Here is an 11,469-nt window from a genome sequence, read left to right as displayed (position 1 = left end):
AAAGGTCTGAAGCATAGTTATTACTTTCAAGAATTTTCAGGGACAATTTATTTGAATGACCTTCCACCCGACCGCGACCCCTGAAGCTGAATACATGTGAAGCACACAATCTTTCAATATTCCAACAATACCAAGCCGGGAGATACCATCAATGGGCTCCACACATCATATCCATGTAGGGAATCCAACCCGGGCCATCAGCGTGACGATCTAACGCTGTAACAACTGGGCTACCCAAGCGACCCACAAGGAATGGTTTAAGGTGAGACAATTCATGAATATGTGAAAAGGGACTTTCTGGAACAGCGGCAACCTGATCTTTTCTCAGTTTCTCCAACAAGGTATTTCCTGCAGCGCCGTTAGTCGTTCTGTCAAAGGCAACTCTATAAGGAACCAGGGGGCACGATTTGCTTTGCAGAGTTGCGTCCCTTTGGCACGCCAGAAACTTATGATTGTTGGTTCGAATCCCGATTCGCTCCGACTATGTTTCTAGGTTTGTCAGCACCATACCGTGCTCGTGGGTTTCACCGAAGTGGTAAACGTCTAAGACCTGCATCACTTCGGGCTTTCCTCCCACATTAAGCTGACACGCCGCGATATAACTGTAATATTGTTAAAAGCGGCGTTAAGCCCAACTCACTGTCACTATAAGGAACCACTGGTTAGCAGCCTCTGATTGAAAAGGCCGCCAGTGGGGTTTGTACAATGGAATCACGTTATCGTTATCATAAAGTGAGTGAGTGAGTTGGGTTAAAAGCGGCTTACTTACTTACTTACTTAGCTTTCCGACATATGAGGATTTTGTGCACATTTAGTGATGTGGTCGAGAAGGGTATGTCGTAAGGAAACCTGGAGAGGCTTTATTGTGGCTAAATTAATTTTGGCGGAAATTTGGAATTTTGGAATATGCCATGCTAATAAGGTGGGGGAACCATAGGAGTTTGTGAGGTTGTGTTTTTTTTTAATAGATTTCTGATTTCTGTTTTATTGGTAGCTTGTTTTTTTGTTTGTTTTTTTAAATGCGGCCGAGTAGGCAAACGCGGCTTGTGACAGTAGTCCAGTTATATCACGGCGTGCAAGGTAATGTGGTGGGAAAGCCCCAGGTTATCCAGGCGTCAGACGTTTACCACTTCTCTTTCAGCCCTCGGACTTTTCCCCTCAACATTGTTGTGTACACCTTCAACCAAAACCTCGGAGGTGTGTTTTCTCAACAAGGCTGTTAGATCACCTAGCGTTCTGAAATCTGCTTTAACCTTGATATCTAGCTATGGAGGACATACTCGAATTATATATCTGTTTTTGGAAGGGTCGTCAGTTTGAGTATTGTCATCAAGGTCTAAGTGAAAGCACACACATGGCCATGTCCGCAAACAAAATAGAGCTTTTTATTATATACATATGAATGAAATACTGGAATTTATCCGTGACGATAGATCAAGTTATCAGTCACTAGTGACTGATATAAAAAGTTATATCAGTCACTAGTGACTGATATAAACAAGGTGCCGGAACTACTTTCTCCTGAATCAAAACATTAAAGAGTTATCCATTTTAAACAGGAATGTTTAATTATGACAAACAAAAATGTCCACGGAACTTAATACTCGATATGAAATAATATATTTCGCATAACATATATTAACAGGGCTAGTTTTATTCACAAACTATATTCTTTACGCAAACCCCCGTTATACGGCGGTGGTAACAGGGCGACAGGGAGAACTTAGTAATTTATCAGACACTGTTCTCGAAAAAATATATAAATTGCAAGTAATAAAAATAAAACATGTATATAATAAATAGAAAATTCAATGTGTTTTCTCAAATACCACTTTTGTCTCATCTCGTGAATAGGGGAGAGTCTAATATTTTCACTCGTGAAAATATTACACTCTCCCACTTCACTCGATGAGATAATTTGAATTTGTGTATTTGAGAATACACATTAAATATCCTCTATATATTGTTAAAGCGGCTTAACAGCCCACTCACTCACTGGCTCACAGACTCACTCACTCACTGTTCTTCCAACTAACTCACACTCATATTGTTAGCTCAGGAAAATACCAGAAGTCTTAATGGTTACGCATTTGTCATACCGAACTGGCCTCCACTGGATATCCCTTGGATGAAATCAACCTATCACTAAGGAGATATCGCAATCTGCCAATAGAGGGCGCTGGCATATCTTGACTTGAAGGAAAGAGCCGAACGTGAGATTCGAGATATCCCCGCAATGAAATTGCATCACAATGCTTTGCAGACCATTATGACGTCATCATTACCATAACGTCACATTAAATGGCTTTACCAATCTCGGCCATTGAAGCTGGCTATTATATTCCAGGCAGCGGTTAGTACACAAACTGAAAATATTGACGTTGGATGATAATTTGAATCTCACCCTAGTGTCTTTAGAGATACATAATATCAACGCTCGCCGAAAAAAGTTTAAAACTCTTCGGCGAGCCTCGGAGTTTCGAACTTGCATCGACACGTGAGATTCTTTAAAAGTATGTATTTCTATTTTCTTGAAGTGTAAGCCATCCTTCTCAGCCACGGATTCTGTTTTCAAGATTATATTTGGTTTTACCATTAATTATCTGGTACAGACACTGTTCGGATATCAAACTCTCCTTGCGTAACAGGGAAATACGCAGCTGCACGAGGATAATGTGTACCTACAGAAAGGTCATTGTATGTAGCAATGTTGGGTCGTATATCATCCTGTTACTCATGTTTGGCTTTTTCCGTTGATCGACTAAAATGTCACTATTGGATTACAGCCCATCTTTAGTGATGTGCTTCATGTTCCTTTCCCCGCTTTCATGTGTACAGTTCCTTTCACCACTTTCACGTGTTCTGTTCCTTTCCCCACTTTCACGTGTACAGTTCCTTTCCCTGCATTCACGTGTACAGTTCCTTTCCCTGCATTCACGTGTACAGTTCCTTTCACCGCTTTCACGCGTTCAGTTCATTTCCCCGCTTTCACGCGTTCAGTTCATTTCACCGCTTTCACGTGTTCAGTTCCTTTCCCCGCTTTCACGTGTACAGTTCCTTTCACCGCTTTCACGTGTACAGTTCCTTTCACCGCTTTCACGTGTTCAGTTCATTTCCCCGGATTCACGTGTACAGTTCCTTTCCCCGCTTTCACGTGTACAGTTCCTTTCCCCGCTTTCACGTGTACAGTTCCTTTCTCCGCTTTCACGCGTTCAGTTCCTTTCCCCGCTTTCACGCGTTCAGGTCCTTTCACCGCTTTCACGTGTTCAGGTCCTTCCCCGCTTTCACGTGTACAGTTCCTTTCCCCACTTTCACGTGTACAGTTCCTTTCCCCGGATTCACGTGTACAGTTCCTTTCCCCGCTTTCACGTGTACAGTTCCTTTCTCCGCTTTCACGCGTTCAGTTCCTTTCCCCGCTTTCACGCGTTCAGGTCCTTTCACCGCTTTCACGTGTTCAGGTCCTTCCCCGCTTTCACGTGTACAGTTCCTTTCCCCACTTTCACGTGTACAGTTCCTTTCCCCACTTTCACGTGTACAGTTCCTTTCCCCACTTTCACGTGTACAGTTCCTTTCCCCGCTTTCACGTGTACAGTTCCTTTCACCGCTTTCACGTGTAGAGTAAACTCCGTTTGTCCGCGTTAGAATAGGTCTTCAGCAACCCATGCTTGTCGTAAGAGGCGACTGACGGATCGGGTGGTCAGACTCGTTGACTTGGTTTATGACATGTCAATGTATGGGTACGATGTCAATCACTGGATTATTAACATGCCTGGAATATAGTGCAGCGTTAAAAGAAAAACCCTAACAAACCTGTACAGCAGACCCCATTAACCCTGGCATCAAACGTATTGGAGGATTTGTGAAAGTCTACAAAGAGTAACTTCTTAATGTATTCATTAGAGGTCACTGCGCATGTCCAAGAGGGACACGGGTGACACAGTCGTCTATGCAGAGTTGTGTCCCTTGATCGCGGGTTCGATTTCCAGATTCGCCCTGATTATGTTTCAAGGTTTGTCATATCCATGCTCGAGGGTGATAATTGTCAAAGAACTGCATCCATCTCTCTTGTACATGGTTACAATGTGTCAGGCTGTTTCTTGTAACCCCGTTGTGATATTGCTGGAATATTGCTAATGCGGCGTAAATATGCTGATTCACACGCTATTAATGTATGTGCTTCACACATGACCAGCTTCTGGGGGAGCAGTCTGGAGAAAAACACACACAAAAAAACAACAAAACGACTGCTTTGGTTGGACTACAACTAATAACTTTTCTGTTATGTAAAAGTCAGTGAGTATGGTTTTATGCCGCTTTTAGCAATATTCCAGCAATATCACGGCGGAGGACACCAGAAATGGGCTTCACACATTGTACCCGTGTCGGAATCGCCCCTGTTATAAAAAATATGTATAAATTTTTTTAACGCTTTACCGTCACACTCAACATACATAAACTCACGGCATGGCTACTGTGCTAGCAACGATTGCAGTATCGATATTGAAGGTTCAAAGGCAGAAAAAGTGGAGAGCTTTTTTAAGAATTGACAATATGTTTTGCGTTTATGAAGGTAAAAACGTAAAAAAGGTGAGCAAACAGTGTAAATCCGCGTGTGGATGCAAAAACGCAAATATGATGGATGGTTTTCCAATTAAATGCCACGGAATAACTTATAGTTTGTATAATAGACGAAAAAACAAAGCAGTCGGCCGAGCTATTTCCCTGCTTCGAACGTCCTTCTGATCAAATACAGCGCCGATGTGTTTCAGACTTGTAATTCGATTTTGTTTTACAGATACGGATGAGAGGAGCGAGTATGGTTTTTATATTTTAGCAATATTCCAGCAATACCACGGCGGGGGACACCAGAAATTGGCTTCACACATTGTACCCATGTGGAGCAACATCGGATTATATCGTTGCGTGTCTGCTAGGTCGGGAAGGAAAGCTCGAAAGGACGTAGATCTTGGACACTTACCACTTTGGTGAAATACACGAGTACGGGAATGGTGCTGACAGACCTTGACACATGATCAGGGTGTATCTGGGATTCGAGCCCATGACCATTAGAGTCTGGTACGCCTGAAGGACGCGTTGAATTGTGGCGGTTTTAGACAACTGGACCAGAAGTCGTCGCTATTGGATAATAAATACAAAAGGTCTTATAAACCTTACCCCAGAGATACAATATCAAAGTTTATTGGAAATCTGGGGGTGATCCTAAACTATGACCCAATCCGCACCTATCTATTTAGCAATGTTACCATGGCAACTGAGGGGGAGTAACTGTAGTTAAACCTGGAGATATATGGGAAAGATTCTTGGCGTAGTGGTTAAAGTCTTAGATTAATGTTTGCTGCAGTTGATACCGACAGCCCACCCTGGTGATTCCAGATTAATACATCATAATTGGCGCAAGAGGCGACAAAATGGATGGGTTTGTAAATGACTTGGTTGATTGTGTGTCATTCCCCCTTTTCACCTGTGGGGATTCCGGAAGATTCCGGATGATTCCGGAAGAAGAGAAAGAAGAAGAGATATCTCAACCTTATTGTTGCTTACAGTTGGTAAAAGGCAACAAAAATCCTAAATCTCTGTCTGTTTGATAAAATCGCAACGCAGAACAAATCGCAAACCGGCACAAAAACGTAATCACATTGACGCTGTCAGTGAGTTCAATACAGCATAATACCACTTGATGCTTAAAAGCGCAGCCGCACACAATATTCGCAAACACAGACGCAGGCAAAAACGGCGACAGGGAGTTCAGGCCTTTACACTAGCGATGTACAGTGACTCTGCTTTAACTATAAATTCTTATGATTACAGAAATTGGTCTCGTCGCTTTTATTTACATTAAACATACTCTGCGTCCATAACTAACTTATTAAATCATTGAAAATGTAAACGAAATGTTCCTCTGGATATATAAAAAAATCAGTCCACGAACAATCTGTTAATCTGATATTGTATTGTTTAAAGTTAACACACTTATTAGTGAGTGAGTGAGTTGTGTTTAACGCCGCTTTTAACAGTATTCCAGTTATATCACGGCGTGTCAGCTTAATGTGGGAGGAAAGCCCAAAGTGATGCCGGTCTCAGACGTTTACCACTTCGGTGAAACCCACGAGCACGTGAATGGTGCTGACAAACCTAGAAACATAATCGGGGCGAACCGGGATTCGAACCCACATTCATTGGTTTCTGGGGTTCCCAAGGGACGCAACTCTGCACAGCGAATCGCGGCGCCTAAGACGACTGGGCCACCCGTGCCCTCTAACACACTTATTAACATATGATTTCCTTCGTGGTACTAAACGTAAAAACATGTCAATATCAGAGGCACATGCCATGTACACCATCCAATGTACTTGCATATTATACATTGATTTTATTACATACTATACTGGGAAAAAACCCTTTGTCAGTAACTTCATTGTGAAATATCACTTTTGAAGGAGAGGGGCATCCCGCATGTAGACCCTCTCTGTCACTCAGTCCTCGAGGACACTGCCCTCATCATTTGGACACATTTCAGGTATCGCCCTGTTTGTGTCAGACTGGTTTGTTTGTTTGCCTCAGACACGACCGGTGAAGGATTTTACTTACACTGACGATCATGTAAGAAGTAATCCAAGAATATAGATAAGGTTAGATTTAATTATGATTTCATTTTTTCCCGTTTTTTCACTTCATCCTTTTCACATACATGCATGTACATACAATTGGAATCGCCAATGCATGTTATTTAAAAAATATCATGATGTAAAAACGCCCATATCCATCTGTTCGTCAACATGAAAATATGCAGGCAGACTTGCTGGCCGAGCTACAAAGTATTGAGGTTAATCGGATGATCATAAATACTGGTATTAACTGCGTGAAGAGCTGTATTAACAGACACTATATCTTCTTTAACACGTCGTATATCGTACTTCATTCTGACAGAGAAGAGAAAGGTACTGATGTTTGTTGAATGCAGACTTTGAGTTAGGACAAAGAATATCAACTTATTCTATATACAGCTATATGCATTACATTGGTCATAGGGCAGTTCGGTATTTCGAAAGGTTTGTTTGTTTGTTTGTTTCATGTTGTTTAACGCCGCAATATCATATAACACTCAGCAATATTTCAGCTTTATGAAAGCGGTCTGAAAATATTCGAGTCTGGGCCGGACAATCCAGTGATTGACATCATGAGCATCGATCCACGCAGTTGGGATACGATGGCGTGCATCAACCAAGTCAGCGAGCCTGACCACCCGATCCAATTAGTCGCCTCTAACGACAAGCATGGTCGCCTTTTACGGTCAGCATAGACGCCTTTTACGACAAGCATGGGTTGCTGAAGACCCCGGATCTTCACGCTTAGTATTGGGAAGGGATGACTTTTGATTGAAGGATGGATAGTTGTTAAGAGCCAATCCTAAATGGTAGAATGAATACTACTATCAAGGATTCGTCCCACGTGTAGTACACATAGTTGGTAAAGACTGGTCCTTGATGGTGCTGCAGATAGTTGGTAAAGACTGGTCCTTGATGGTACTGCAGATAGTTGGTAAAGACTTGTCCTTGATGGTACTGCAGATAGTTGGTAAAGACTGGTCCTTGATGGTACTGCAGATAGATGGTAAAGACTGGTCCTTGATGGTACTGCAAATAGTTGGTAAAGACTGGTCCTTGATGGTACTGCATATGGTTGGTAAAGACTGGTTCTTGATGGTGCTGCAGATAGTTGGTAAAGACTGGTCCTTGATGGTACTGCAGATAGTTGGTAAAGACTGGTCCTTGATGGTACTGCAGATAGTTGGTAAAGACTGGTCGTTGATGGTACTGCAGATAGTTGGTAAAGAGTGGTCCTTGATGGTACTGCAGATGGTTGATAAAGACTGGTCCTTGATGGTACTGCAAATAGTTGGTAAAGACTGGTTCTTGATGTTACTGCAGATAGTTGGTAAAGACTAGTTCTTGATGTTACTACAGATAGTTGGTAAAGACTGATCCTTGATGGTACTGCAGATAGTTGGTAAAGGCTGGTCCTACAAGGAACTGGGAAGGGCTGGTTTAAGGTGACTTATTGCCACGGTTAATTTGTACAGGCTTCTCCTTGAGGGAAGAACATATAGTGTGTGAACACTGGACCGAAGGGAGAACACGCATTGCTGGACAGGTGCTAACCAGTACGACGAAGTAGTATCAAGGGTTTTGAGCCTAGCATACACAGAACATATATTGTCGTGAGGTTTAATTATTGTTCAACATTGTCCCCTTTCAATACGATTGTTGCCTCTCTTCTCGTCAGTTTTCCCTATTTTGTAGGAGGTCAAATTGCACGGGGGGGTGGGGGTGGGTGGGGTGTGTGGGTGGGTGGGTGGTGACTTCGGAACCCATTTCATTTAGAAGATGAATATTTCAGGGCGATTTTGTTAGTACCTTGCTTTTAGGTTTGTCACTAAATCCTTTAAGCTTTTTGCTCAGCAAAGAGGAAGGTTATCATCCTGGAACCCCCTGGATGAAGTGGACTGGCTTAAAAACTGAAACAGAAAGCTTTCGGTTTGCTGCTCAAGACTAGTCACTTTCCCCTCGAAACTGTGTTATTTTGCATCGAAATGTAAACATGAAATGTAGATTATGCAATAAATTTAATGGGACTGCCTAACACATTGTCAGTGGATGCCCAGCTTTGGCACAAACAAAGTATGTTAAGCGACAAGATGGACTGGCTCCATCCTTTTATTACCGTCTTCGATATGCTTGTGCTTTTGATACAGAGGCCCATCCATGGTACGACCAAAAATAATATAGAGGGCATCCTGGAAAATGATAAATACAAAATTCTTTACACAGCCTCAGACCTATCCAGGCCAACAAACCCGATCATGTATGGAATACTACAAAATCATGACCTTTTTGATAAATCCAGTGAAATGATTGATATCATTGAATTTTCTGTCCCTTTTGACATTAATATGATTGTCAAGATTCAGGAAAAAACAAGGCAAATATGCGGACCTAGCCTAGACTCCCCCTTGTTGTCGGTGCCTTAAGCTTGCTACCTACCAATCAGTGGGAGGAATACAACCCTACTTTTTATCTGGGTAATGCAGAAGGCTGCAGTGCTGGAGAGTCTTCACATTCTCTGAAAAGTTATGGGTGGGTTAGACCAGACAGCGCTTCCTTGGACAAGTTCCCTTAGCTGTCTGGGCTGCGTGTAGAGGGGACAAGTGCCCTGCGCTGATGATTAGCCTAACCAGCCTGACTGTGCCACGATCACCCAAACCCTCTTTGCTGCATTTATTATCATAACCTGTATATAATAACAATAATAGTTCGCTTGTAAAACACATAACTCCATCTGCAAGGTATACTCGAAGCATTATTATTACCCCGGTCAAGGGATAAGTGTGCATTCGAGTTTACATTCTGAGCTTCCTGGGGAGGATTACAACCCAACTGCCTGTGATGTTCATGGTTAACAGTCACTTTACTATCTCATCCTACCGGGTACCCATTCAGAGCTGGTTGAAAAAGAGGCACATTTAGAACAAAGTGTCAAAGTCCAGGGAGACACAAGTACATGTGCTTCAGTGTGGGCATTAAAATGATGATGATAATGATGATTATCATTATTATTGTTGTTGTTATTATTATTATTATTATTATTATTATTATTATTATTATTATTGAAGGTGTCTGTTGTACATTTTCTAGCCCAGTCCCAACCCGGGTTAGAATAAGTGTTCTACACGTCCCTTGTTGATCGACTGCTACAACATTGGACCGTGTGGCTAGGCTCGGTGACTAGAGACCCGAGGGCGGTGTGGTAGCCTTGTGGTTAAGGCATTCGCTCCTCACGCCGAAGTACACATGGGTACAATGTGTGAAGCCGATTTCTTGTGTTCCCAGCCTTGATATTGCTGTATATTGATGAAAGCAGCGTAAAACCATACTGACTCACTTGGAGACCCGATTGTTAAGATCGTTGCCCCAGCTTAAACGTTCAGTCACCCAGATACCTTTTTTACACGCACTACCACCTTTAAATTTATGCTGAATGATAGTTCAACCAGGCGTTTGTACACCAGATGGCAGTTATTGTATAGCTTTGTTCTGTTTGCTGTTTAACACACGACAATCAAGTGATTGATATCATGAGCACCGATCCACGCAATTGAGATCGATGACCTGCATCAAGCACATCAGCGAGCCTGGTCACCCGATCCCGTTAGTCGCCTCTTACGACAAGCATAGTCGCCTTTTACGGCAAGCATGGGTTGCTGAAGACCATTCTACCCCGGATCAGAGTATAGAAGAACGTGGGATGCTGGTGATGATATACCTTGCCCTTCCGATGGTGCTTTGTAAGTAGTAATAACGAGAGGAAAGAAAGCATCGCTCCAGCGACTCAATACAAAGCGTCCTAATGTTTGTGACATGTTAACGATATATTGACTTATTAATGTCAAGCGAAACGCGTGGCTCGTCTGTCCTGGATTACCATGGCGTGTCATGTTGCATTTGATTGATAAGGCTCCAGGCATAGCTGGAGACAGGATCTGGGGAACAATTCGCTAATACCCATCACGTTTCTTGTGCGTGTCATCACGTGTCTGTCTGTCTGTCTGTCTGCGAATTTAAAATGCCAGTGACAGAGAATAATCAGGGGCGGAAAGGTATATGAATGGACCACTGAAAATCAATGATGACACCAGGTGTCGGGAAAATTGTAATCATGTCCTGCCCTACCGCTAGCACCCGCAACTCACACAGTTTTCACAACAAAAGTAAGGGTTTGTTTGTTGCCTTGACGTAAAGACACGAAATTGCAACACAAAGTCTATTCTAAATATTCCAGCCATCTTCGTTTATTAAGTCGTTCATATTTCCATTCTATTATGATAAATAGCCTGAATTCATTCGCTGCCATAGCTTTGTTTTAATTTCATTCGAATGACACTTAGAACAGCAGTCCAATCAAATGCCACCTACAAAAACGTATTTTTTCTGTTGTACGTTATTGATGAGAAACATAGCTATGTCACCTTCCTGACAGTATGGTGGTATGGCGGCACGGAAGAGATACCAGACTTGATAATTGGGGATGAGGTACAACGACCCGCAGTATCTAGCAGGTTAACCGGATCACATCAGCTTTGATCAAAATAGATGTAATCCAAGAGAGTTTTAAGCCTACACACAACAGCATCCTCGTGTTGGCAGTACGCACGTGTTATCGAAGCTGAAAGAGGGTCCTTTATTAGACCGTAGGAACTTTGATGTTTTCTATTTATTGCGTACCGACCCAGTATGGGTGTTTCCTTACAATGCGCACTGTTTGATAGTCATTCATAAACACCTGTTCATGATATAGTCGGAATCGTACATCGACTCATGATTCTCATGATTATGAAATGAATTGTGTCGCATTATTTCACAAAGCGGTCATGTAGACAATTGTCGTAGAGCT

The sequence above is a fragment of the Haliotis cracherodii genome, unplaced genomic scaffold (genome assembly GCF_022045235.1).
Source record: "Haliotis cracherodii isolate W230 unplaced genomic scaffold, xgHalCrac1.p SCAF_16, whole genome shotgun sequence".
Taxonomy (NCBI): domain Eukaryota; kingdom Metazoa; phylum Mollusca; class Gastropoda; order Lepetellida; family Haliotidae; genus Haliotis; species Haliotis cracherodii.
Note: the sequence above shows the minus strand (reverse complement) of the source record.